The sequence below is a fragment of the Hemicordylus capensis genome, chromosome 2 (assembly GCF_027244095.1).
Source record: "Hemicordylus capensis ecotype Gifberg chromosome 2, rHemCap1.1.pri, whole genome shotgun sequence".
Classification (NCBI taxonomy): domain Eukaryota; kingdom Metazoa; phylum Chordata; class Lepidosauria; order Squamata; family Cordylidae; genus Hemicordylus; species Hemicordylus capensis.
The window spans coordinates 408,767,634-408,795,432 of NC_069658.1; the positions used below are offsets into that span (position 1 = coordinate 408,767,634).

Sequence of the window (27,799 nt, forward strand, 5' to 3'; positions counted from 1 at the left end):
CTTCTAGCAAGCAATGAATCCAGAAAATGTTAAGAATATGTCAGAGATACTGATCTGGAGGACTACGTCATATTTTGCATTGAATGCTTGAGGAGTGTACTGAATAGATGAGATGATTTTTAAAAGAGAAAGTGAAGTTCCAAGTTACAAAGAAAATCTTCCTTACCTGTCGGCGAATTTTAAGATGGGCAATTATATTTTGTTAAAAGAGGGTAAGATCCAGTGGTGAACAAAACCATCCCCAAACTCTCTAGCCCCAGCACGCCGCTAGCTGCACTCTTTGCAAGTGAAACAACTGAATAAGCTACTGCCTCTCGTTTGAGGCTATCCATGTGATTTTTAATACCGGCTCCTCTTTCTCCGCCCACGGGGGCTTCGCAAGGCCAATGAGAATCAAGGGGCTGTCTCAGTAGATCCTGGAGCTGAGCGGCGTTGCCGCGTCTTAGGCCTGGGATTCCTTGAGAGGAGAGCGAGGGGGACGGAACTGCTCTTTTTCACATGGGAGGGGACAAAACCAAAAAGACTTGGGGGTATATCACGACTTCCTCCCGCGGCGCCGACCTCCGCATCCTCCAGCCCAGAGCCTCTGCAGAAATTCAAATGCAAAGGCTGTCGCGCTCTTAACGTCTATAAAATTTGTCCGGAAAGTGTCCACCAGAGGCACAATCCACCTGCGCCGTGGGGTGGGGGTGGGAGTGGGAGAAGATCCGGGATGCTGCACCCCTCGCAGGGAACAGGATCTTTTACGGAGGTCTGCCCAGCCTTTCTGCTTCTCGAGGCTTAGGATCACTGCCGCTTACCGCAGGACAAGGAGCTGCAGGCTTTTGCCAAGCAGGTGGCTGCGGACGCGAGGCGAGGAGAGAGGCAGGGGGTGGACTTCCCACGTCGCTGGGGTCCAGCCATATGCAGGGAATGCAAAAGGACTGGGGTGGGAGTGACACCCAAGAGAGAGGAGGTGGAGTGGGTGAACCCGAGCGACTGGAGGGTTGGTTGGCTCCCTCACCCCGCCCCCCCCCCGCCCCCCCAATGTGAGCAACGAGTCCTGTGCTCTGAGCAAAGGTGCCTTAAACACTTGACTCTCTGGACAAGTTTGCCCAGGGGCAGCAAGGCGGCAGCAGAGCCCCTAGTCCCAGAGAAGGAAGGGCAGGGGAAGCTGGAGTTGCCGAGGAGACAAGAAGCGGAGTGGACTCGAAGGTAGGGATGACGGGGAAGAAGAAGAGCGTGTCAGGGTGGAACGATGGAGCGGAGCCTGAGGCTGTGGCGGGGGGGGGGGGGGGAGGCGTATCCTATCCGTCGGAGGCAGCTCTGTGTATAGCGGGCAAAATAACGGGCAAAAAAGCAAGTCGGGAACCGTTATAAGGAACTCAAGTGCCGCAAAGTAGGGAGGAGGAAGAATGAGCGCTCTCTGCTTCGGGATATTTTAGCAGGTGCGGGGGTTCCCGGCCTGGAAGATGCAGTGCTAGAGGAACAGAATTCTTATCCTTGGAAGGCATAGGATTTCTGTCGCGGGAAAGGTGGCAAACTTAAGCAAGCGGGGCAGAGAAGAGGTCAAATGCGGTGAGGAAAGAGGTGTGGAAAGGGGCGGGTGGTCAGCTTGCGGGGATTATCGTGGGGAAAGACGGGGAGGATGCTCGGAGGAAGGGAATAAAGGTTTGTTGCTAAGAAAGAAGCAGGGAAATAGGAGGAGCATCATATCGGGAGAAATCGTCCAGGCCGCTGCAGGGGGCCGAGGGGCCTGAGTCAGGCTTGACTCGAGGTGGGCTGTTAAGGCTGGGGAAGGAAAAGGGCGGGGAGTGGAAGAAGAACGCGCACTGTGTGTGTTGCGGAGGGGCTTGCCGAGAGTGACAGAATGAAACCAGGAGGGAGGTGGAGCAAAGCGAAGCAAGTTCCCGGGAGAGACTGGATTGAGATTGGTGCACTTTTGACATATTAATGAAGGGAGGTGACGGGAAGGAGAGAGCGCGCAACTTCCCGAGCAAGCAAGCAAGGGCCGAACTAAAATAGGGCAGACGGACACAAGCGCCCGCTCGCCGCCTCCCTACCCCACCCCTGCAGCGCCTGCTCCTCAATCCGCCGGCCGCCGCGCTGCTTCTGTCCACCGGCCCCACAGGCAGCCCACCCGCTCCGTCACCGCCAGCGCCCCCTGCTTTCTTCGAGCCAGGAGCCTGCTGGGGAAGGAGGGCGCGCAGGCGCCTTCATTCCCAGGGGCTTCCGGGTCCGATGGAATCAGGAGGGGCCTGGGAGCCCGGGCGATGGGGTGGACGCCGGGGCATAGCTATAGTTGAGCGGATGGGTTCAAAGAACCCGGCCCCCAAGCTCCTGAGGGACCCCCCCCCAGATCCACCCCGCCCTATTTTCTTCATGATCGCCCTCCCTTGGGAGAGGGGTGAACACGACCCGCTCCCCTAACTACACCTCTGGGTGGAGGGCAGGAGTGCTGGCGAGGACGGTGCGGGTGAGTGGAGGGCAGGCGTAACACTACTCGCTCGCTGTCTCTCCTCGCCACGCCGCTGAGAGCAAGGAAGGCCTGGTGGAGGGGTTGCTACGAAGGGAGTTGGTGACGGGGGAGAGAATGCTCGGTGCTTTGGAATGAGGAGCATAAGCTGGGTGGTCCTACACAAAACTTAAAGTTCGAAAGAGTTAAGATCATTACTTTATCATTGCCAGCTTTAAAACAGCAAGGCGGCAGGTTAGAATAATCAGACATTTGAAACTGGGGGCACAATCCTGGTTGGGTGGGCTGTGGGACCAAAGCCTAAAGGCACAAAGGAAAGCACTAGATAGAGATTTAGGTGCTGCAGGGAAAACTGGGGAAGTTGTGGGACTGCTTAGCAAATCCCACAGTGAAAGAGCATGGGGCACTGGAGCATAATAGCCATGGCTTGAGATGGCTATGCATTAAGGTGCGAATGGGAAATAAATGACCTGGAATTCCTAGTAGAGGGAGTTAAAGATGGTTTGATAGGTATAGCTGGTACTTGGAGGGAAGACTCTTGGGATGTCTTGTGTCCCAATTGAAGCATAAAACTTATTAAAAGGAATACATACAACAAAATGTGAGGGGGGGTAACATGTGTCATCAATGTGTACACCTTCACAGAAATCTAAGAGAGTGAACATGGCACCCCAATGGAGAACATGTGGGTAAAAATAAATTAAGAAGATTAAAAAAAAACAACACATAGCTGGAGTCTACTACAGACCACAGTTTGGAGGAGAGGATGTGCATAATGCGTTCTTGAAACAGATTACAATCCTTCAAGGAAGCAAAAATTAGTAGTAATGAGGGACTTCAACAAAGGGCTTTTCCAGGCATGTTTGGAAAAACAGGAAGGAAACAGTAGGCTTGCTGTTTGATAAGGATAATGAAATGTTAACAGGTGGCAAAGAGGAGGTAAAGCTGCTCAACTCCTCTTTTGCTTCTATTATCTCCTGAAAGGGAAGTTTTTGTCAACCTGACAAAAGCAGCTTGAATGGTGAAGGGTCAGGATTGCAGTTCAAGGCTGATAAGGATTTGGTCAGGAAATGCCATTCTACCATAAATGAGTTCAAGACTTCAGGGATGGATGAACTGCATTGTGGGGTACTCTCAGAACTTTCGACTATTATCATGAAGAAATCTTGCAAAACAAATGAGGTGCCTCAAGGCTAGAGATGGGCTAACAACACTGTCCATCCAAAAGGACTGTGGGGAAAGGAGAATCCATGAAATGACAGACCAGTCCGTCTGACTTTGATACTAGGGAAGATACTAGAATGGATTTTAAAGCAGTCATCTGTGAGCATCTTGAAAACAATCTAATAATTATAGCAATCAAGTCAGCATGAATTTGTCAAGAATTAATCTTCCAAATTAATCTTACATCATTTTTTAAATGGGGTTAATAGCTTAGTGGACTGTGGAGATGCTGTGGACGTGATTTATCTTGATTTCAGCAATTCGTTTGAAGCTGCAGGTTAGATAATAGTGTCAAGTGGATTCACAACTGGTTAGAAAAGTTCTCAAAGAGTTACTATCAATGGTTCTTCATTACAATGGAGGGAGGTTTTTGCAGGACTCTATCCTGAAACCAGCTTTCAACCTCAACATTTTTATTAATGACTTAGAGGAAGGGGTGGAAAAAGTCCTCAGCAAATGTTCAGATGACACAAAATGGAAGAGGATGATTAACACTTGAGAAGGCAGGAATGAAATTCATAATGACCTTGACAGAATGGAAAACTGGACTGAAACTAATAAAATGAAATTCACCTTAGACAGAAGCAGAGTTGCACTTAGGCAAAACAAAACAAAAATCAAATGCACAGGTATAGGAGGGGAATACCTTGCTTCAGGGGGCATGTGGAAAGGATCTTGAGACTGCAGTTGATCATAAGCTGAACATCAAGTCACCAGTGTGATGTAGCTGCAAAAAAGCCTAATGTGACTTTAGGCTGCATTAATGGAACCATAGTTTCACTTTATTCCATGCTAGTCCGACCTCATCTAGAACACTATGTCCAGTTCTTGTTGCCACACATTAAGGAGGATGTAAACAAATTGGAATGGGTTCAGAGGAGGGCAATAAAAAAGATCAGGGGTCTGGCAAACAAGCTGTATGAAGAAAGGAACTAGATATGCTCAGCCTGAAGAAGACTTGAGGGTGGGGGGTGCAGAATGATAGCATCCTTCAAAAATTGAAGAGCTGTTAACACGGAAACAAACAAACAAACACCTCTGCTGCCCAGAAGGTAGTACTAGATTTAATGGACTTAAATTACAGGACAGTATAGGAGAACCTCAGTATTTGCAGGAATTCCACAGAAACTGTGAATACTGAATAATTGGGGCAAAGTTAATCTAGGGGTTAAATTCCCGGAGGCCCCCCAAATGTCTGGAAAATGGGTAAAATGGTCCTAGAAACGTGGGAGGGGAGTGGCCTACCATGCTTTGTGGTTCCCCAGCAGGCCAGCAATGCCCCACAAGAGTAAAAAAATCAGCTGAAATCATGGGATGGGGGGGGTGGGATGAGCCATAAAATAGCTCCTGATCTCTCCCAAACACAAAATGGCAGCGGGAAATCACCTCCAAGGTTATTTCTGGCCACCCTCAACCTGTGGATACATGGGTTTAACCCTCCCCCACCTTTTTTCCAGCGGTTACATGAAACCGCAGGTGCTGGGCCCGTGATGAATGAGGTTCTCCAGTATATTTTTGACTGAACACTAGGAGAACCTTTCTAATGGTAGGAACTGTTTGACAATGGAATCAGTTACCAGTGCATGGGTGGAGATGGAGTTCTCCCTTGCTTCATGTCTTGAAGCAGAGACTGGGCAGACATCTGCTGGGGATGCTGCTGGAGCTCTGGATTTGCTGCATTGAGCAGGAGGTGAAAAGTAGTATATACATATTTTTAATAATCATAAATGATATCTCCCCCTCTTGCAAAGCACACACACTCCAGGTCTTGTGGGCAGTGAGCACATCTGTGCTATCTCATACATTCCTATGAGTGCATGACACTCAGCCTGCAAGTGATTCCCACCTGCCCACCCCCAATGAACTGCTGTAACTACCTACTTCACAAATCAGTCACAAGAGAGAAATGGCATATCTTGCACAATTGTCCATGAAATCAACAAATCACTCCATTAGATGTAATACCTAAGTCAGTCCTATACACTCAAAATTACCTGGAATTAAGCTGCCCAACAAGAGTATCATTGGAAAGGAAAACCAAAGGAGAATTCTCTGTGTTTTAGCCTTTTAGAATATCTGTTGTCTGCACTAAAATGTATTTCTAGTTTCTTATCCACATAGCAATGAGTGGGTTATCAAATCACACTGATGCGACTTTTGAAAGAGGTGAATTAACCATTGTGCTACAAATGCTATAGTTATGTCACAGACATCACATGGTTATCAGATAAGAGATACATTTTAAAGTGTTGTGGGATTAGTTTTAACATTTATTTTATTCTGAAGCATTTGTTTTCAGGATAGATAATGTATGCTGAAACTACTATACACTTAGACCGGCTGTCTGACTGCACGCTGAGAATACTCATCTTCTTGGAAATTGTGTTCATTCCATTCCTTTCAGAGAGAACCTTGGAAAGAGAAATTGGGGGGGGGGGCACCAACCTGAATTTCACAATTAGATTCCCCGCCCCAAAGCCCCCTGATTATTATGAGGAATCATGGATCAGTGGCTGTGCTCCTAGTCATGGGAAATTTAAAATGCTGGTATACCATGACACAGTGAAGATGGTAGATAAGTAGGTGGGCAGAGGAGAGTGTGAGGCATGTAGGTCAGAAAGATGCAAATACACCAGAATATAGTACACACGGGCACCATTTAGGGAGTGTTAGGGACAGTTGCCCTCTCCCCATATCTCACACCCCTTCTAAGCATTTGAAAAGCCCCCCGTCATCTTGATGAACTCCCTCCAGCAAACCTAATAACCCATATCTTCAGTCCCTAAAGCATATTTTTCTTCCCCTCCGCCCAGAAAAAGAGAGAAAAGAGGGAATTGAGACATGGGGCCATAGAAGGAACTTTGAATGGGGAAACAGAAGAATTTGGACTACAAAAATGGTGGCTCATAGAGACTCAAGGGGGTTGTAACTGAAAAATGGGACTGCAGAGAGATGTTTCGATAGGGAACAAAAAGAGGAATAGCAGATGTGAGCGCAAATCCTTAGTAGAGAAAGAGAGAGAACAGGATGTGTACTATGGGGTTGAAAAAGAGTGCTGTGTGGAATAGAGAGAGAGTTAATAGAGATGGGCTCTGAGAGACCAGTAGTGTTCTATAGAGGGCAGAGGAAAAAAGAGAATGGGTTGGAAATTAAAATTGTCAACAAAGTGCCCTTCCCACAATTCATGTATATGTAGTGATGTGTCCTTGATTTGGTAAAAAAACAACAACCCCAAAATGTTCCTCAGAGTGCTTTGTGCTATGCACCTCAATCTAAGAGCTTCTTTTTGGAAGCAGCTCTTGGGGAGACAAGGCTCGGACCAGGAGAGGCAGCAAACCTTTGATTTATCTCTTTAAAAAGACAGCAAGCAAGCAAATACATACCTAAATAAATCAACAAGAAAGTGGGGGGAAAGCACAAGTCCAGCTCAGTTCTAGAGTGGGTATATAGTCATCAGCATCCTCCTCCATGGAGACGGGTGCAAAGAACTCATTCACCCTCCCTATCCTCCTTAATAATCCCTTTCATGCCTGCATCACCTAAGGGTCCAACCACCTCCCTGGCAGGTTTTCTGCTCCTGATATATTTAAAGTTTCTGTTATTCCCCTTGACACTTCTAGCTATATGCTCCTCAAACTTTCTTTTTGCATTCCTTATTTTCTCCTTGCATTTCCTTTGCCAGAGTTTATGTTCCTTCCTGTTCTCTTCATTTGGGAAGGACTTCCATTTTCTGAAGGAAGTCTTCCTTTTAATATCTTTCCTGACTCTACTTGTTAGCTCCCACCAAAGGCTCTTGAGTAAACTTAGCAGTCATGGGATAAGGGGACAGGTTCATATGTGGATTGGTAACTGGTTGAAGGACAGGAAACGAGGGTAGGAATAAAATGTTAGTTTTCACAATGGAGGGAACAAGAAGTGGAGTATTCCAAGGATATGTACTGGGACCAGTGGTCTTTGTTCATAAATGATCTAAAAGCTGGGGTAAGCCGTGAAATGGCCAAATTTGCAGATGACACTAAACTACTTAGGGTAGTGAAATCCACAGCAGATTGTGAGGAGCTCCAAAAGGACCTCTCCAGACTGGGTGAGTGAGTGACAAAATAGCAAATGCATTTCATTGTAAGCAAGTGTAAAGTGATGTGTATTGGGGCAAAAAAACCCCACCCCACCCCAACTTCACATATACACTGATGGGGTTTGAGCTGTGGGTGACTTACCAGAAGAGAGATCTTGGGGTCACGGTGGACAGCATGTTGAAAGTGTTGACTCAGTGCATGGCAGCTGTGAAAAAAGGCAAATTTCATGTTAGGGATCATTAGGGTGGGAATTGAAAATAAAAATGCTAATATTATAATGCCCTTATAATTGATGGTGTGGCCACATTTGGAGTATTGTGTGCAGTTCTGGTTGCTGTATCTTCAGAAGGACATGGTAGAACTGGAAAAGGTGCAGAAGAGGGCAACCAAGATTATCAGGGCCTGGAGCACCTTCCTTATGAGGCAAGGCTACAGCATCTGTGGCTTTTTAGTTTGGAAAAGAGGCAACTATGGGGAGACGTGATAGAGGTGTATAAAATTATGCATGGAACAGAGAGAGTGGATGGAGAGAAATTTTTCTCCTCTCTAACAACACTAGAACTAGGAGTCATTCCATGAAACTGAAAGTTGGGAATTTTAGGACCAACAAAAGAAAGTACATTTTCACCAAGTGCATAATTAATCTTTGGAATTCTCTGCCACAGGATGTAGTGATGGCCAAGAGTTTGGATGGCTTTAAAATGGGCTTAGACAAATTCATGGAGGACAGATCTGTCAGTGGCTATTAGATTGGTAGGCCTCCAGCCTCAGAGGCAAGATGCCTCTGAATACCAGTTCCAGGGAAGTAACAACAGAAGAGAGGGCATGCCCTCACTTCTTGCCTGTGGTGTTCTCAGAGGCATCTGGTGGGCCACTTTGTGAAACAGGATGTTGGACTGGATATGCCTTGGGCCTGGTCTAGCAAGTCTGTTCTTATGTTTTTATGATCTTAAGACAATCAGCAACCCCTGACATGAGATAAATCTGTATTGTTGCCCTATACAAAATTTACATTTAAACAGTAAAAGATGGATATGATGTTGTGAAGGTCACCAGGACTGCATCTTCGTCATCATCACCATCATCAGTTTTCATTTATTTTATGTTCAGATTGCAAAAGCAGAGTTAGTCCACTGTGTTTTTAAAACTTGCAAATATCAAAAGTTCTGAAAAAACAACCTACCCTTTCCTTTATAGGGCCTAGTCTAAAACATATGCTAAGATAAACAATGATGTGATGTTCTGCCGAAGGTTCTTGCCATCTTCATCCTGTGGGTATGACAACAGTGGTTATGGGCATCAGGGAGTGATACAGTTAGATCCAGAGTTAGCTGCTCTCATTTCAAGAACAACTCATCTGCTGTTCTTTGAGAGCTAAGAAATTCCTGATCCTCGCAAATGGAATGCTTCACTAGATCTCCTCTTTTGTGGCAGAACTGTAAAATATGGGAAGGGTGGTTTGCAGAGTGGAAAGTTCACAGATCACAATACTGTGAATCTGGAAGATTGTAATTACTAACACTTTCAGCTGCAACACTCATCTTGGGCTGAAATGTTACCATTTGTCACATATGGAGACCAGGTGGGAAAAGAAGATCTGGTTGGTTTTGTTAGAATGAGAGAAGACATTTGGGAATTTGATTCAGGGTTTGTTTGCTTTGCTTTTGTTTTTTTTACAATTAGTTCAGAATGGAACTATGTTTACTGACTCAAAAATAATATTTTGATTAAGAGAGATTATCAAATTATGAAGAAGGTAAATTTAAGATGTAGGATTCTGCAAGAATTACAAACTCTGATATATACTTGCAGATTATCAAACCTGTATTGCTTTATTACCTTTAATATTTCATCATTATTTATATTTTGTAAAATACTTAAAAGCATTCTGATAAGAACTGTTTCTGATATTTAAAAAGAAAAACTTGAATCTTTCTGGTAAATCTCCCCCCTCCCACCCATGGTGAAAGTAGTATAGATTTTAGCATTGGAAAATGTTTGATTTCCATAGGGATAGAGCTGTTTACGTAGCTTGTAGTTTATATGCACAATAGGTGTAGCAGACTATTAACACATATTTCAGCAGGAGAATACGATGCACAGCTTGAGCCAGGAATAAATCAAGACACTTATAATCCAGCTTTGCACAAGCTTCTCGCTGGTCGCATCTCTAGTACCAGCCCTGCTCCTCCTGTCACCTATCCACCTATGGAGTTGCTCGGCAACATGGACATCGCCACATCCCATCCCGAGCTTGTCAGCCTGTCAAGCACGACAGTCACACAGGAGCATTCCCTCTTCCCACTCTGTCCCTTAATCCCCCCACTTGGCAAGCAGGAGGGAAAATGGAAGGGATAACTGGGTGGTTTGCTCCCTGAGAATGAAGCAACAATGATGTATGTTCACAAGCACAGACACTCCAGGTGGCAACATAAGCAGGGCACCCCATCATAGCACCGGGACGGGAACAGATTGCTGGGAGGGGGGTACCTGGGGATGGGTTTAAAAGGCAGTCCCCGTCAAGGGTTATTGAGTAGCCAAGTTCTATTTTTTTCACAGAAAGGTTGGGGAAGTGGGACCCAGCCCCTTCCCCTTGGGGGTTTGCGGTCCCTAGGCTTACTCATGAGCATGGCTGGAGGCAGCAGGATCAGCACGGCCATCACTGAGAAGGAAGGTTTTTCATATGTGATGACAGTGGATGTCAGGGCGGACCACGCTCACTCAAGAAAGTGCCAGACCATGAAGACACTCCCTTAAAAGCTCATGAGAAGAACCGTCTGCAAGGAGAGTGATGGCCACAATCTCTAATCATGAGTGATGACAAAATCTCTAATCATGTGTGACAACAAAGCAACCCTTTCTCCCACGGACGGCTCTCTCACAAGAGTGTCAGGCCACAGGGACACCCCCACACAACTCATAAGAAGAACCATCAGAGGGGAGAGAGTTGCCAAGCAGAATAGCTAATAATGCACAAAGATAAAACAACCCCTTCTCTCACAGACTACTCTCTCATGAGAGTGTCAGGCCATGGGGGCGCTATATTGAACCCAGATGCTCTATGGAGGAAAGCTGCAGGCAGGCATGGGTACCCTGGCAACTGCTCTCCCTGTCTTGGTGACTACCACCAAGTAGCTATCAAAGCATTCCTCCTGCTATCCTATCCGCCCATGAGGCTATTCACACGATTGCAGAAAATCGAGCTAGCCTCCGCTAGCCCGATTTTCTGCAGTCATGAGAACCACCAGGCTCAGCTACGAGCCCGGTGGTTCTTGAGCGGGTAACCCGCTCAAGTAGCCCACCCTTAAAACCGGGGCAGGAACGCTCTGCAAACCCGTTTTTTTATTGTGAGTAGCTGCGGCTACTCACAAGGAGACCCCACGAGGGGTCACACTCGCTCAGGGCATGCTGTAGCTTCTGGGGGTCGATTGCCCCCGCCGGCTCCGCCCAGTACTCCCGCTCTGCTCGTGTGCAGGAAGAGTGAGCTTAGCCCGCTCTCCCCACTCACTCTCGCAAACTGAGTCTCAGTGATCATGAGACCCGGCTCCATGTGGGCATGTGTACCCTTGCTTGTGCCCTAAAATAGCTTCCTCGCTTTCCTGGAGGTCCCTGGAAATTGGGGCTCCCCTCTCCCACGATTCCGTGTGTCGGCAGATCTGCATACAGCACAACACCGGGCCGGACCTGGGGATTTTGAATGGGTTTAAAGATCCATCCACGCTTCCAGTGTTCCCCTCTTATCTGCACACACGGCCAGGCTCTGACACATAGAGTATCAAAATCTCCTTGGGTGTGTGCAAGAAGGGGAAGGGGAAGTGGGGTGGGGTTGCAGCATACAATGGAGAGTTGTGCCTCCTTTGTTGGGTTAGTTCAAATCGTTAGTGTACAGTCTGATGGGAGACTTAGCGGGGTCACAGCCACATGGTCCTCCCCAGTAGACTAGCCCTCTCATGAGAGGGATAGCCCACTGGCAGCGGAGCAGGAATGTAGTTTGGCCTGTATGGACTGCTTTGATGGAGTGATCCCTTTCAGCAGCATCCTGGAACACAGTGGGACAGACCCTCCCTCTCCCCACCCCCGGATCCTTTGTGTATATATTCCCTCCTAGGAAGTCTTCCCTTTTCTGAGTAACAGGGAAATAGTGCCCCCCCAGAACCCCACCCCCCCAATTTTGTGCTTGTGCAGGGTGCAGGGCTCTTTTCGGCGTGGTAGTGCCATCACTGTCTGAAGAAGCTCTGGCATGGCATGGCATTTAAAGGGATTTAAATTTATTTATTTATTTATTTACTATACTACCCTTCCAAAAATGGCTCAGGGTGGTTTACACAGAGAAATAACAAATAAATAAGATAAATAAAATGGATCCCTGTCCCCAAAGGGCTCTCAATCTGAAATGAAACATAAGATAGACACCAGCAACAGTCACTGGAAGTACTGTGCTGTGGGGGATAGGGCTAGTTACCCTCCCCCTGCTAAATAAAGAGAATCACCACATTAAAAGGTGCCTCTTTGCCAAGTTAGCAGGGGTAACTTTCCTCATGCTCATGCCAAAGGCAGGTGGACCTCTCCGAAAATGTACAATCTCTCTCGGCATGCTCCATTACAGCTCATGGCCAATTGGGGCCACTCCACTAACATGCTAATGCTTTTTTGCCTGCAGTCTGGTTGCGGAGCTTGCTGGGATCAGTCTCGGTGGGTGAAGAGCAGGGAGGGGCTCCTCTCTCCTGGAACTGGAGGTTGACGGACCGTGGCTGAACAATTTACACCCATGGTGCAATTTATAGTTTAAAACTGAAACCATGGGTTTGCCAACCTCCAGTTTAGTGTTAAGTCTGAATTTGGCCGGTGACTTCTACCTGCCCTGGCTAAGTAGAGTCCTCATATTCATAGGTAGTACACCTTTGATGTAGTATGGGACCATTTTTAAATGCATCTCAGCCATTTTGCATCTGATTTGCATCTGATTTGGAGAGCTGGCATCACTTGTCACCTAGTTGACATCTTCAAACCTTTAAGCAGATCTGGGCTGTTTTTGCTTTTTGCTGTTTGTCCATGCATGCACAGTGGCCATTTTAGTGATCTTCACACCTATGCAGAGGTCTGAACCGGCCCAGGCAACTCAGGGGAGGGCTGACGGGGGGGGGGGGGGACTCTTGTCATATACACCCCTGCGGTGGGCGCCACCACCAGCACTTTAAAGGTACTTTTTTACTCCCATCCCGCCTGATTTATGCTTGCAGAAGTCCCCCATGCCCCCCCCCCCTTACTGCTAATGGGGAATCCTTATTGGATTCCCCTTTACCAGTAGAGTTCCAAGCCAGCTCAGCTCGAATCAGGCCAAGGCTGGTCCAGTTAGATCCTGAACCTGTCAAGCTAATCCAGCTCGACATCAAGCCCAGCTGAAGCCAAGCCAGCTTTCACACTCCTAGAAGCCTAGGGACTTCGATTCCTGTTTCTTTCTCAGCATTTGCTGTGCTTCCTGTAATCACACTATGGAAGCACTGCAGCTATTGTGACCAATGACAAAACATGTAAAACATAATCCAGCACAGCGCATAGTTCACAATCCAACCAAATATATTCCGTTAGACTTACTCCCTAATATTTAGAATTATAGCCTCAATTAAGAACTTCTTGAATGACATTACCTTGAATGGAAGAGTTAAGTACATATCTGTGCAGTGCCTTGTAACTAATGCATGAAAGGTCATAAATGTTCTATACAGCTATATAAGCAAACAGAGAAGTGTTGTGGTAAAATGGTGATGGAGATTGAAGCCTATTACTTTAGGAGTATGGCTCACCTTGGATCTTCTTCCAAGCAATGCTTTTTAGCAGAAATAATCTGACATAATATTTGCAGTAGGTGCATATATATTTCTCAGTCTTCAACATAATGAGCTAATCATTTTAGATTGTGTACATAAATATAGCAGACTTTAGTCATTTTCTAAATACAGTTTATTAGATAAAGATGTTACAGAGCTATCATGCTTCCATATGTTGGGCATTATGAGGAAAATACCTTATTAGTTTTTTCAAAGCCCTTATTGACCCTTGTTTCTAGAGTAAACACCACACTTTCAATGGATACAAAATATCAATTGGGAAAGGCTACTTTTTGTTCTGTTTTACCCCCAGGTGTATAATCACATAAATATTTTATTTATTAATTACATTCCCATCCTGCCAATCTCTAACAGCTCAGAGCAGCTTACCACTGAGATGAACAAATTATCAAACAGAAAGAGAACTAATGCATTAAACGATACTACTCAAATGTATAAAAACATTATAAAGCTTAAGGGTGCAATGGTATGCATGCTTAGCTGGGATGCATGAGATTTCCCTCGGAGTAGCTTTGGAGTCCTCTGTGCAATATCTAACTGCAATTGTAAGCGGGGATTCCAACCGGCAACCTCTTGCTCCCCAGGCAAGTCATTTTCCTGCTGCACCATTAGGTGCCTTTACTGCTGTTCAAATGTAGCGTGTGAGGTAGTGACAAAGCATCGCTTGTGTGTCAATGGTGTGGCATAGGCCCTCAAGTCTTGGGCTTGGGTATGAGAAACCCAGATTGAAATACTTGCAAAGCAGTGAAATTTACTTGATGTCCCTGAGACATAAGCTGCTCAGCAGTCTTGCTCTCAGGGTCTGAGCAGCTTGAAAGGAGGACGGGATATAAATTTAACAGATCCATAAAGGGTCCTGCCAATCTTAGCCCCTGCCTCTTCTCACATTGGAGTGAATGGTGTATGCCTTTCCCCAAATAAAAATTTACAGTAGGCCAAGGAGAGGCTTCAGGGCTGCAGATTCAGAGACACTGACAGTTGTTAGCAAACCCATCTATTGGACAAGGAATGTTTCCTTAATTACTAACACACAAGGAAGTTGATGTTATGTGAAAAGTTTGTTAAAAAAAGTTTCCTGTTGCATTACTCAGCTACAAAAGGAGGGGTGAGATACAGTTGAAAAGTTAACCCTTGCTGAAAGGTGAAGGTTTGTTTTCTTTGTAAGTTGCCATTCATCCCAGCCAGCCATTCATACTTCAGAGTATATAACAATGTCTCCTTTATATTTTAAAAGTGTCCTATTTTCCTACTGTTTTTATGTTAAAACCCAGTCTTATGTTTATCATACCATGAGGCAGGTCTCACGATCCGTAAGACCCGCTTTTGTTAAAACTGCAGGGAGAGCGGGCTAAGCCCGCTCTCCCTGCAGATGGGTGGGCAGGGAGCCCTGGGCGGCCGGATCGGCCACCCACATGATGGCTGGCTCTGTGACGGAGCTGGTGGGGGGGAGCGGGGGCTGTGCGGCCCCCGCAAGCCCCAGTATGCCCTGCACGAGCACGCAGGGCATACTGGGGAGACCCCTGAGCTGGGAGGCAGCTTTTCACCTTCCAGCCAGGGGTCTACTCGTGAGTAGGCACAGCATGAAGCCGCACCATGGCTACTCACGAGCCTAAAAACAGGTTTGCTGGAGCGCTCGCTCCACAAACCTGTTTTTTAGCAGGGGTTCTCGAGTGGGTTACCCGCTCAAGAACCACCGGGCTCGGCTGTGAGCCCGGTGGTTCTTACGACCAACAAAAATCGGGCTAGGCTCTCCTAGCCCTATTTTTGTTGGTCGTGAGAATCGCCCCAATGATTTTTACATTCACCCCCACCTCCTGAAACCCAGATATAACGGTAGCTGTGCTTAGGAATTGCTTTGTTCTTTTTCTACAGTTTTCAGTATTATCCCAAATAATATTAGAGGGGGAGGAAACCTCATAAAAGTATAACTCTAGTTGACACAGCTTTGAATAATTAATACAAAACTTAACAATGTGTTTAAAATCATTCATGTTCTCAGACTGTTTTTCATATTTGCCTCTCTTTCTAAAGATCTGGCCATGGACCTCAAACTTTGCCTTGGGAAAAGGAGAAGTAACAATGTGTTGTGATACAAAATTCTTGGATTCTCAGATTGTAGTTCAAGTCTGTTCAATAAAAGGATTGAACACTTCTTGTTGCAGGTCTCTGCTGCTTCTTTTCATAAACCCACATTTTGGCACTGAAGAAAATGAAAATGGCACCCCCAAGAATATGTACAATAGAATATTGTGGTACACTTCCCTAAGCAATGAAAGGTTCTTGGGACAACATTACAGGATTTGGTTTCTTTTGAGTGAGAGAACACAAAGGAATATGATGTTCTTGGTACTTATTTTATTTATGTATTTAAAACACTTATATGCTACCAAAAACCTGTGTGTCTCGGTAGTTCACAAAGAATTCAGAATTCAAGGCACAAAGATTAAAACAAGCAAAATAATCAAAAGTGATACAAACGTTTTAAAACAATTGAAAAACTAAAGGATCTAAAAGCCTAGCTAGACAGGAGTGTGTCTTCAGATTCTTTCTGAAGGGTAGAGACCAGTAGTGGTCCATCCAGGTGTGGCAGGAGGACTGTAAACAAGCCTCAGGTGTGACTCATTCCCACTCTTCTCTTCCTGCTCCAGCTGCCTCATTCTGCCGTGCCTCCCTACCGCCATGTTAACCCCGGGTGTGTGGGCTGGTCATTCACCTGGGTTGAGGAACTGCACAAATGATCAGCCTGCATGCTTAGGGTTTACCTGGCGGTAGGGTAGGTGAGGCAGCTGGGGCAGGCAGAGGAGAGTGTGAGTGAGCTGCACCTGTGGCTCATTTACTGCCCCCACCTGGATGGACAGCTATTGCCAGGGATGCTGAAGCTCTTATTCCAGCTGTGAGTATGTCCCAAAGTCTTGGAGCAGCTATAGAGAAGGCCTAAACCTGGGTTACCACCTACTGGCAACCATAGGTGGTCATCTTAGTAAGCAGTAAAGGTCACAAAGGAGAAGGCACTCTCCTACTTACAAATATACAAGTAGAGCATAAGTGGAGATGACAGCAGGTACTCCTACAAGGCAGCAGAACTGCTACTTCACATCAGATGCCTCGAGAGAGGTCTTGCACCCAGAAGGTGCTTCCAGTATCTCACACTTGCATAACCCTTTTTCTGTCTCTTCCAAGCTGCTATTTCTTATCACACAGACAGCTGCTCTCAGCTGTCACCATCTTCTTCAAAACCATGGAGGGAGATTTCTCCAGGTATCAAGGACCATCTCCTAACAATGATCAGCCAGCCATCCTAGGCGATTAACCAGCAATCTGCCTAACAAAGTACTGGCCACTCATACTATTTAGCTAACTGACAACATGTCCCTAACAGTGCCCCAAGTCTGCTGAAGCACCATCTCCAGTATTTTGATAAGTTCACCCTGAACACTTATTTTGAATGAGACAGTGCAGAAGAACTCCAGCTATTCAACCTCTGACTCTGCCTACTGTGCAGAGAAGTCTTGCAGATAGAAACATGGATTTCTGGAGCTCCGGGCCAATGGAAGTGGAATCTGCTGGGTTTTGCTTGCAAGACAGACAGCACAAGATCACATTAAAAACAACCACAAATAAGCAATGTAATTTCACAACCCAGAACATTCAGCTTGTACAGAACCTCCCTACCCTATAAGACAGAATAGAAAGTAATAGTGTTTCCCCCTGTATGTCAAAATGCCTTCTACCAAAGATGTTGGTTTGCAATGTACTTCAGGTGGCCAGGTCCAGATGAAAAAAATAGTCACCCAAAAAGTGGCAATAGTTGTCTCTATTTGCCAAACTCTCCACTTTGCATACAATTCCCATATGTTTATTATATATGCATCTTTGAATAAAAACAAGTCAATTTGAGAATAAATATAACTCATCACTGTGGAGAAGCCAATGACCAGTTGATTTGTATCCTGCCTAGGTGCTAAGTTCACTAGGGTTCTTTTACCCACCCTTCTCATGTCATTTCTTAGTCCACCATGGTCTAGGGATGTGCAAAAACCGGTCCGGGGGTCCGGCGTTCAGACCGGTTTGGAGGTGGGTGGGTTCCCTTTAAGGAGCGGTGAGGGTGCCCATTTCCCCTGCTGTATTTTCCCCGCTGGCATGCGCACACACCCCAGCCACTTCCAGTATGACACTGACTGGGGCTGCAAGGAGGTGTGCAGCAGCCCCATATCAGCATTTTTGGAAACAGCGCCAGCAAGGGAAATGCAATGGCGGGGAGGGATTGGAACCCTCCTGGCTCCTTAAAGGTAACCTCCCCCCACCTCCTGGGAGTGCATGGACCAGTTTGTGCACATCCCTACCATGGTCTGTGTATACACACACACACCCTCCACTAGATGCATATTTATTTACTCACCCTTCACATTTATTTCCTTTTACCCAACCCATACTTTACCCTTCACATGCCAGCCCCATCCCAAACCCTCCGACTCCATCCCTCAGTCCACCTTGTATGCTCTGTATTATTATTTCTTGTTTACACAGTCAGACAGGTGTTATTGACTGGTTTGTTTTATCCAGACATCAAGTCCTTCCCAAGGACCTGGGATGGCTGAATTTTATTGTCAATGTTGTTGTTGCTGTTGTTGTTGTTATTAATAATAATTCCATTTCTATACCGCCCTTCCAAAAATGGCTCAGAGTGGTTTACACAGAGAAATAATAAATAAAGAAGATGGATCCCTGTCCCCAAAGGGCTCACATTCTAAAAAAAACACAAGATAGAGACCAGCAACAGTCACTGGAGGTACTGTGCTGGGGGTGGATAGGGCCAGTTACTCTCCTCCTGCTCAATAAAGGTGCCTCTTTGCCCAGTTAGCAGGGGATGTCCACTGTGTATACACAAAAGGATTTACTACTGCCAGTATTCCAGAGATTGCCTACAAAAGCCCAACATACTTATAGCCTTAACTCCTTTTGCTATGCCTGCATCACAGGTAGCTACTTGTCATCAATGTTGTGGACTGGGATGACAGACTTTTGTTTCTCCAAATTGTGTTGCCACATTTTTTTGTTTTACTTCACAGTTATTGCCAAATTTGTTCACTGACATTTTTAAAAAAATTCAGAAGACATGGAGGTCATTCACACAATAAAAAACTCCAGATTTCCGGTTGTGTGGAAGCAAGTTAAGAGGAAAATCTGGGTAGAAGTGAGGGCTTGGAAGCAAGGGAGGAGGAAAAGCTACTCAGCTGTGTCTCTCTAAATGAAGTCTAGTCGACACTGCCTGCTTTGGGGCTTGGACTGAAGACAGGGAGAGCCAGGTCCTGGCTAGAATTTGTGCTGAGCCTCGGATTGAGGTAGGTAGACTTGGGTTAATTTTGTAGGGTGAGATGGGGAGTTAAAGCCCCAGAGCTGACTTGGAACTGGGGAAATCCTCCTTGCTATGAAACTGGAAATTAATTTGGGGGGTGGGTCTGGAAATGCGCATGAGTAAATTCTCTGCATTTAATTACAAATCCTTTAAAAATCATTGGTTGCACAGTTTAAATTCAAATTCAGTACACATAGTGCTGCTATAATGTGCAACTAAAATATGAATTTGAGAACTTTCTTTCTCTTGAGCGATGCTGGAATTATATTGTATCATTGGGTGAGGTGAGGAGTTAAAAGCCCCCAAGCTGATATGGAATCCTGTTTGCTATGAAACATGCAATTAATTTGGAGAGGGGGAATGCACACAAGGAGTGGATTCTCTAGTGTTACTGCATTTCATTAAAATTCTTTAAAAATCATTGGTTGCTCTGCTTACATTCAAATTCAGCACACATAGTGCTACCATAATGTGCAACTATAATATGGATGTGGGGTGGGGGACCAAAACAAATCATTATGGGTGCCCACTGAACTTTATATATGAACTTTTATTTGTATTCATATAAGATGAGTATTTATATACCGCTTTTAACCAAAGTTCCCAAAGCTGTTTACATACATACATAAATAAATAAATAACAAATATCATTTATTAGCACTGGTGATGCTAACATAGTTCAGTATACTTGGGGCAGTTTTCCTTTACAAAGGAGTTTCTTATAGCCTGCATGTTTGCAGACAAAACAATACCATAAAATTGCATTAAATATACAAATTGAGTTTGTTCACATGACCAGAAGTGTCATGGCTGGGGGAAGGCAGGATCCTTCCAGACTTCCCCCAGATGATCGGAGCCTCCTTTGGGTTTCTCTGCTTGCGCACCCATATGACCAGCACAGTGGCAGGCTCCCAAAGTGGGGTCAGGAGGAGGAAGTCCTCCCATATCTCCCAATGCACTGCAAGAGCAGCAGTGAGGCAGCCTGAAGCAGTTGCAGCAGAGCTCCTCTCGCTGGCCTTGCTTTCTCCGGGACTCTGTGGCTGCCACTCCCGGCAGCTGTTTGAAGTGCTGCAGTGCTCCAAACAACCACAAAGTGAGGTAGGACGGGTTCCATTTTCCTCCTACCTCACTTTGTATTTGGGTAGTAGATTTGGGCTACCCAAGCCTGGAGCAGCTAGGTCAGGAAGCCTCCCAGTGGTCCGGACAACAAGAGCTGCCTGGGTTAATTCCCTCCTACCCAGGTAGCTTGTGTTGTGAGAATGGGCTCATTATATAAAGGTAATTTTGGGGTGTTTCATATTGGGCATGTTGCACTTGGGGGCATGTCTATGGGGCATGGCTGCTGGGGTGGTCGTGGCTATGGCAGCTGTCATGGAGAGTACCTGCACTTCTGAATTTGTGGCTGCACCAGATCAGAGCCTAAAGGCTGATCCACACATGAATGCATATGACATGATTATTCAACACTTCCAACTGCAGTGCAAAATAGCTGCTGGCAAATAATATTCCTAGCTCCCGCCAGTGGCAACCTGTGGAAATTGCAAACAATGGCAGCAAGGCATTCAAAATAAGCAACCCAGTTGTTTCTGTTAATACGATTCACATCTTTTCTTCACTCACATTTATCTTGTGTTGCAGCTGAGATGATGAATGGTGAGATGATGATTGCTGTTTTTGATAGCATAGGGTAATTGTTAGGATTTGGGTCTTGCTGGGACTCAAAATGTGGTTTAGTGAAAGTAGTGTTGCCACTCTTTTTTCTTGCCATGAATCTATATCATAATAACAGCCAGACAAAGAGAAGGAATATTGATCACCTTCAAATGTAATGTGGAACTGCGGGGTTCCATGCCCCCTTCCTTCCACTCTCCCACCCAAATTTGGACTTCAGGAGAGATCCGTCTCTGCTGTCTCGCTGACTGCAGAGAGGAGGGGAAACTGGCTGCCGGGGCTTCTTTCTTTACTGAAGGACAGCCCCATCAGCCAATAGCAGCTGGAGCGAGGGAAGAGCTTCCTCCCTCAACTCCATTTGCAGAGAAACCAGACTGCACTGCCAGCATTCGGACGTAATGCTGGTACCACGGAATGGAGGTTCAGGTGGTGGATCTCACTACATACCAAAGGTACAAATCTGTGTTGGGGAGGGGTCCATTTTCCTGCGAAACTGTGGTTGCTCGCATTTGGACATACTTAAAATGAAACTGGAGGTCCCTTAACCTCTGGTTTCAAGTTAGGTGAGAATGTGGTCTTAGTGTATAGTTTTTTCCTGGCATGGAGATGAGAGATGGAATAAGCTTCACCCACTTCATTTCTGTGGCTGCCTTTGCTTATAATGGCAAACTGTGGGTCCAGTGGACCTGCAGTTTTACTCCAATCCCCCCGTGCAATCCTGATCTGCAGTCTGAGAGACTGCAAAAGGGGAAGTACAGGCTGCCTGGGCTTCCTCTGTTGCATGAAGGACAGCCGTGGCAGCTAATTATGAAGGAGAGAGGGAGGAGCTTCCTTCCCTCAACTCTGGTTGGACATTGCACCTGAATCTGGATGACACGATGCTGCTTTTTGACCTAAGGTTTTGGCAGCAAAACTTAAAGGTAACCGAAGGTTCCAATTCAGGTTTGGGGGCTAAAACCGACCCATGGTTGGGTTTAGAGACTGTGGGTTCCCACATTCGGATGACCAAATTCTTGAACCTCTGCCACAGTTGCCCCCAGTTTCGCATTATGTCCAAAGGCAGCCAGTGTGTCTGGCCATGGTTAAAGCAGAAAGGTAGGCCTACTAAAAAGGTAGCTACAGGTGAAACTCGGAAAATTAGAATATCGGACCTCTGAAAAGTATAAGCATGCATATGTATTCAGTACTTGGTTTGGGCCCCTTTTGCAGCAATTACTGCCTCAATGCGGCATGGCATGGATGCTATCAGCCTGTGGCACTGATAAGGTGTTATGGAAGACCAGGATGCTTCATTAGCGGCCTTCAGCTCTTCTGCATTGTTTGGTCTCATGTCTCTCATCCTTCTCTCGGCAATGCCCCATAGATTCTCTATGGGGTCAGGTCAGGCGAGTTTGCTGGCCAATCAAGCACAGTACACTGTATACTTTTCGAGGTCTGATATTGTTCTATTCTTCAATCCTTGTCTTCTTGGTTCCATGTAATATTCTAATTTTCTGAGATTGTGGATTTGGGGTTTTCATGAGCTGTACGCCATGATCATCACAATTATAACAAATTAAGGCTTGACTTACCTCGCTTTGCATGTAATGCGTCTGTCTCATATATCAGTTTCACCTTTTAATTTGCATTACTGAAATTAATGGACTTTTGCACGATATTCTAATTTTCCGAGTTTCACCTGTACTCAAAGTGAAACGGGGCTTCATGTAACAACCAGTCACTGATTTGGGTAGACAAGATAGCCCCATTCAGATGTTTTCCTCCCCAAACAGCTCACGGTTACAGCTTCAAAAGTGCGTAGGAAGCCCCGCCCCAAAGCTGTCATTCACCCCCTCTCTTCAGCCCTCATGGTTACAGCAGTGGTTTTCTGCTGCTTGGGTCTCCCTGGGCTGCCAATCACAGAAGCACCTTCCCTCACGGTTACAGTGAGTACCTCTGCAGATGATCGCCGCTTTAATCATGAGCAGCTGAAGAGAGGGGCTGAGCAACAACTCCAGGGCAGCTTGGACTTTCTACCTGCTCTTGGAATTGTAATCGTGAGCTGTATGGGGAGCAAAATGTCTGAATGGGGCTGATGCCCATGTGGTTTCTAATAGCATTCTGTTCTGATAATGCTCAAAAAGCTCATAATGTGATCGTTTATATGAGTTGAGAAATACTGGAAATTACTAATAATATTTTTATGAAAGGAAATGATTTTTTTTCTTGATTTCAAGTGTGTACCAAGGGAAACCAAGTTAATAGTTAATAAAACTTGGAGTGGTGGAAACATACTCATCCCTCCTTCCCTGAGCTAAATCAAGAGAGCTGACAATTCCTGGAAGGAAAAGGGTTAAGAGCCAGCAGTTTTACATAACACAATGTGTGAATGTGCTTTCATCCTCTCCCTTAAATTCCCCAGATACTAATGCTACTATTCTTCTAATAGGTTTGTAAAACTGAAGATGAAGGTGAGTGCAATCAGATCTATATTTCCAGGTTTGCCAGCTTTTATATGGATGCATATTGATTAGATCACAGGAAGAGCAGGATTGCCAGCTAGGGCCTTTTATAGAGGACATGCAGCTATTTGGGGGACCAAATGACCTTTCCCCCCCCTCATTAGGAGGAATATAGAGACTATTTTGAGGACCAAGCAGTTTTGTTCCCCCCCACCCCATGTGTTGTGGTGTCTGAAGTTCTGGGGAGCAGCTGGAACATTTCTTTTGATCAGCACACTTTGCTCTCATGAGCAGCTTCTCTTCCTCTGTCTCCCTCCCTTTCCTACTGGCCATCCATCCAATGGGAGAGTCAGAGTGGAGGTTGTGCTTCAGTGGCAGGTTGCAGAGCCATGTGATGCAGGAGGGCCCAGCCATAGGTGGGCCCAGCAGGTGCAGCTTCATGTGATGGTGGTGGTGGTGGTGGCAGCAGTGAGAAGTTAGCAGTTAGCTTTAACTTGACTTAATTAGCAGCTGCCCCTGCTAACAGTAAAAATGTTCCTTTTAAAGTAGTGAGTCTTTCTTATTTAACATGGGGAGAGCAACTGGCCCTATCCAACGGCAGCACAGCATTCCTTCAGTGGCTGGTGCTGGTGTTACCTTGCGTTTCTTTTTGGAATAGGGGAGCATTATATTATTTATTTTTCTTTGAGAACCACTATGAAAACTTTTGTTGAAAACCCGAATACAAATGTTTGTAATCGTAGAGTGATCATAATCGTAATCGCAAGTGAGTGGGGGACTGTGCACGCACCACTGCGTCAATATGCAAAGAGGCTGGCTCGGCAGCTAGCTGGCTATCCTGCCTTGAGCCAAGAGGTGAATCCCAGCAGTAGTGTACTGGGGGAGGAGGTATAAACATTTTAAATAAATAAAAATAAATTTGCTGGCCTGTCCATGACTCGTGGGGAGGAGGACAGAGGACTGTGTGTGTGGTAAACCTAACCAGGAGATGAATTGACGGTTAAGAAGCAGGGGCCTGGAGAACTCTGCACCTAGACAGCAGACTGAGAAGGCATTCAGCTCACCTGGTCAACAGCTTCACAGTGGTGAGCTGTATTTATTCTCAAATTACCCAATTTGTATCAAATTATGCGTATAGAATATAATATAAACATATACAAATTTTGTGCAAAATGGAGACTTTTTGTGTGTGCAAAGCATCCTCTATTTCCACCTTTTTTGTGATGGATATCGACTTTTTTCACCATCTGGACGTGGCAACCCTAAAGAAGCGTCCTTCTTCCAGTATAAATTCACAGGCTGACTGATAAGGGTTCGCAAAAGCTTGTCGAAACACAGCTACAGTCTCTAAAACAGTTAAGTAGCTCCATGGGCTGCCGATGTAGCATGAGGAACCTGTTGCGACAGGAGACAAGACTCAGTTCTGCACAGCTTCCAGAAAGGAACTTTTCACCTCCTTGAGTGTTGGACTTTTATTTGAATAACATGTAAGTTTAAACAGGAACTGCAGCCTGTTTAGAAGAGAAGGGAGAAGAGGGGGAATTCCCCGGGATTCTAAATGCACTGACTGAGCAGCGGGCAGGACATAAGGAAATTAGGGAGCTCTGGTGCCCCCTAGACTAGTCAGCAACAGGAAGCCTATGGAGATCTCTGAGATCATTCCTAATAAGAGAACAGCCACAGGCTCCAGCCTAATCCGGACTCTCTGTACTGTTCTGGAGAAAGGTGCAGGTCACCAACAGCTCACCACCACTGAGATGAATGTTGCTTGTGCTGCAGCAATCTGCTTTGAATGGGACCTGAAGATCTTAGAAGATATGGAAATCCTATATAGCAAGACATCTTTTCACCTAAACCTTCCTAAGCATCATGTACTGTACTACAATTTAGCTGCAGTTTCCCCCTTGTGGTAATGGGCTTGCTTGCTTGCTTGCAATACCTCAATCAAATTTTCTTGGGCCCTGATAAAATTTATCAGTTTCTCCAAGTCCTCCCCGCTGGCTTGGACCCTGCCAAAAGGCCCTCCCTCCCCTCAGGCTGCTCTGGCTCTAGGCCTTCCTCTCTCTCCAAGCAGAAACTGAAAGAAGGAAGATTAATATTGCAGCCATCTGTTAATTTTATCTCCACTTCAAAGGCCAGCCGAGGGCGAGTTCGGATGCTATGTTCACAGACACCTTGGAATCGTATGAGGGAGGAGCATATGTGTGCACTTTGGATGAACCATCCTCCACATGATTATGCGATAGACTGATGGCACACTGGTGGAGAAGACATGCGTGCACACTGTCCACCTCTACATGACCCCGAGGGGCTGATATACGTATGATCCAAACTGGTCCCCAGGCACCAAGTGTCGGGATATGCTGGGACTGTGAGAGGAGAAAAGGGCAGTGCAGTGCTGGTGATCATTTTGTTTAATCTGGAGAGGTTCAGGCATGGGCATCGGAGTGATGCTAGAGGAATGATTTCTGGTAGGGCAGTGCATGGCACTTGTTGAGTGGTCAACTAATTGCTCTATTTAGATGGAATGGAGAGACAGAAGGGGTGGAGAAAGATGAAGTGGTGCTTTCTGGGAGCTCACCAACAATTGTACAATGCCCCATTTGTATAATCTTATAAGCACAATAGAAAGTGTTATTTTGGCTTTGACAGAAAGGCAGTGGGTGCATGTGTGGAGAGACACAACTTATGGTTAAGTTTTTTTTTTTTTTAAGGAAACATTTAATAACATATTTGAGCAACAAATGCTCCAATACCTTTGCATATCTTAGTTTCTTTAAGTTTAACACATTCAGAATGGCCCGGCTAGCATTCCAAGCAGCTACAAAAGAACACTGGACAGTTTAAAGCTTCATTGGGATGTATTCTCCTAGCCTTAATAGTTATAGTTACAGTGCTTTGACATCATGTGTGCTTGTGTTTCCTTTTACCATTTTACAGTGCCTCAGATACAGCCTGAAACCAATTGCAAGTGATTTTAAGAGTAGCCCCCCCCCCCACCACAGTTGCATGGCAGCCCTGACACCCGCCACTGGGACTAGATAATTGGTGTGACATAAGCAATATTGGTAACTGGGACAACCACAGGCGCTGTAACCCTGGGGGCTTCCAAGGCCCGGGCGGGGGCCTCCAAAGGCCAGTGGGGGAGCCTCCTGCTGCTGCCACAGGATGTCACAGGCTTGCAACACTATATTCAAACTGTGCAGGCACACTGGAGCACCTCACAGTTCTAAGAGGCTGCTGAGCCAGAGGGTCGACCATTCCCACTCTGCCCACCATCGGGGTGGGGGAGGCCTGCTCGCCTCACCCCACCCCCAGCTGCCCACATGGGCAGCTGGCATATTGGGGAGGAGGGCTCGCAGCGGTGGGGGGGAGGGCTCACGGCAGGGGCGGTCCAGGCACCCAGGTTGCCTGGGTGCACTACTGCGGACAACTCTGAGAAGCTCTGTAGGTTCCTGTTGCTCCTCAGCTGTGCCCAGCATTTCCAGGGTACATTGCTCCCTAAGCTCTCACCTTCCAGATTGTAAGGTTGTTTATATGAGTGCTTTGGGTGGGGCTTGGGAGGGTGGGGCAGGAGACAAGATCATTCCTATCTTCCCCCACAAGCCACATTGCTTGCACACCCACATGATCGCTACTGCAGCGAGCAGTGCCGTGATCTGGAGGCTGGGGGAATAAAACCCAGCCTCAAGAGATCCATGTGAGCAGCATGGTGCATTATGGAAATCCCTGAGGCTAGGTTGCTCCTCCCCCTGGCCTCTATGGTCACAATGGCTGCAAGCAGCCCAAACAGAACTGCCAGCAGCCTGTGCACGCACACAACCAGGCGGTGGGTCAGGAGGGCACATGTATGCCCTCCTACCTCACTTTTCATCTGGGTACGAAACCTGGGCTACCCAGTCAAGGAATTCCAGGGCTGGGACTGATCCCAGCAGTTCTCACAACCAGCGCTACCCAGATAGCACTGCGCTAGCCTGGGTAGATCTGGTTGTGAGAATGACCTCTATACCTGGCAAAATCATGATGGAGAGTTCAGACCTTTCACTCCCTTGAATGTTTAATCTGTGGGGAGCAAGCGGTGCTTCTCAGACTCCTCCAGTAGCAGACTAACGTCTGTGTACTATAAAATCAATGTTAGGGATTAGCGTTTCTATGTTACAGATCATCATTCCGCTTGCTGCACCCAGCAGGCATGAGCCAGCTATTACTTGATAATCACCGTAATAGTTTAAAAGTCAGCTTTGATTGTCTAATATTATTTGTGTTAATGCCCAAATCCTATTAGCAAACATTGTTGTGACGGTTGGCGGATAGAGGGAAGGATTATGTCATTCTTACTAAATATTCAAATAGAAGTATTCAAGAAAATCATTAGACATTGCAGTCATAGAAGCAGGCAGCTTGCGGTGAAGATACCAAGCATATCTTAGGACCAAACCAACTACACTATATGTAGAGCAAGTAATTAGGAGGCAAGCTTAAGCCTGTCAATGCCTCTTTTTAAACAAGAAGCAGTCATGGGATCCAGATTGGGACTGCAACACATGAGGAGAGGGAGTTAACCCCACCCCACCCCCGTGATTTTTCCTTCTAGAAATTGCCCACTCTCAGCAGGTACTTGCAGCAAATAGTTTGAGTGAGATTCCGGGTGGGAAAATGACACAGGAGTAAAACGCACACACACACACACACATACACACACACCACCAACACACACTCACAGTCTT

The 27,799-nt window shown here is 46.1% G+C and overlaps 1 long non-coding RNA gene across 1 annotated transcript; it reads left to right on the forward strand.

Annotated features, from left to right (window-relative positions):
- The first annotated feature begins 464 nt into the window (after positions 1-464).
- On the forward strand, positions 465-15,756 carry LOC128346061 (uncharacterized). Its single transcript, XR_008316759.1, has 2 exons — positions 465-1,194; positions 15,636-15,756. It is a non-coding gene; the product is annotated as an uncharacterized LOC128346061 (long non-coding RNA).
- The last annotated feature ends 12,043 nt before the right edge of the window (positions 15,757-27,799 follow it).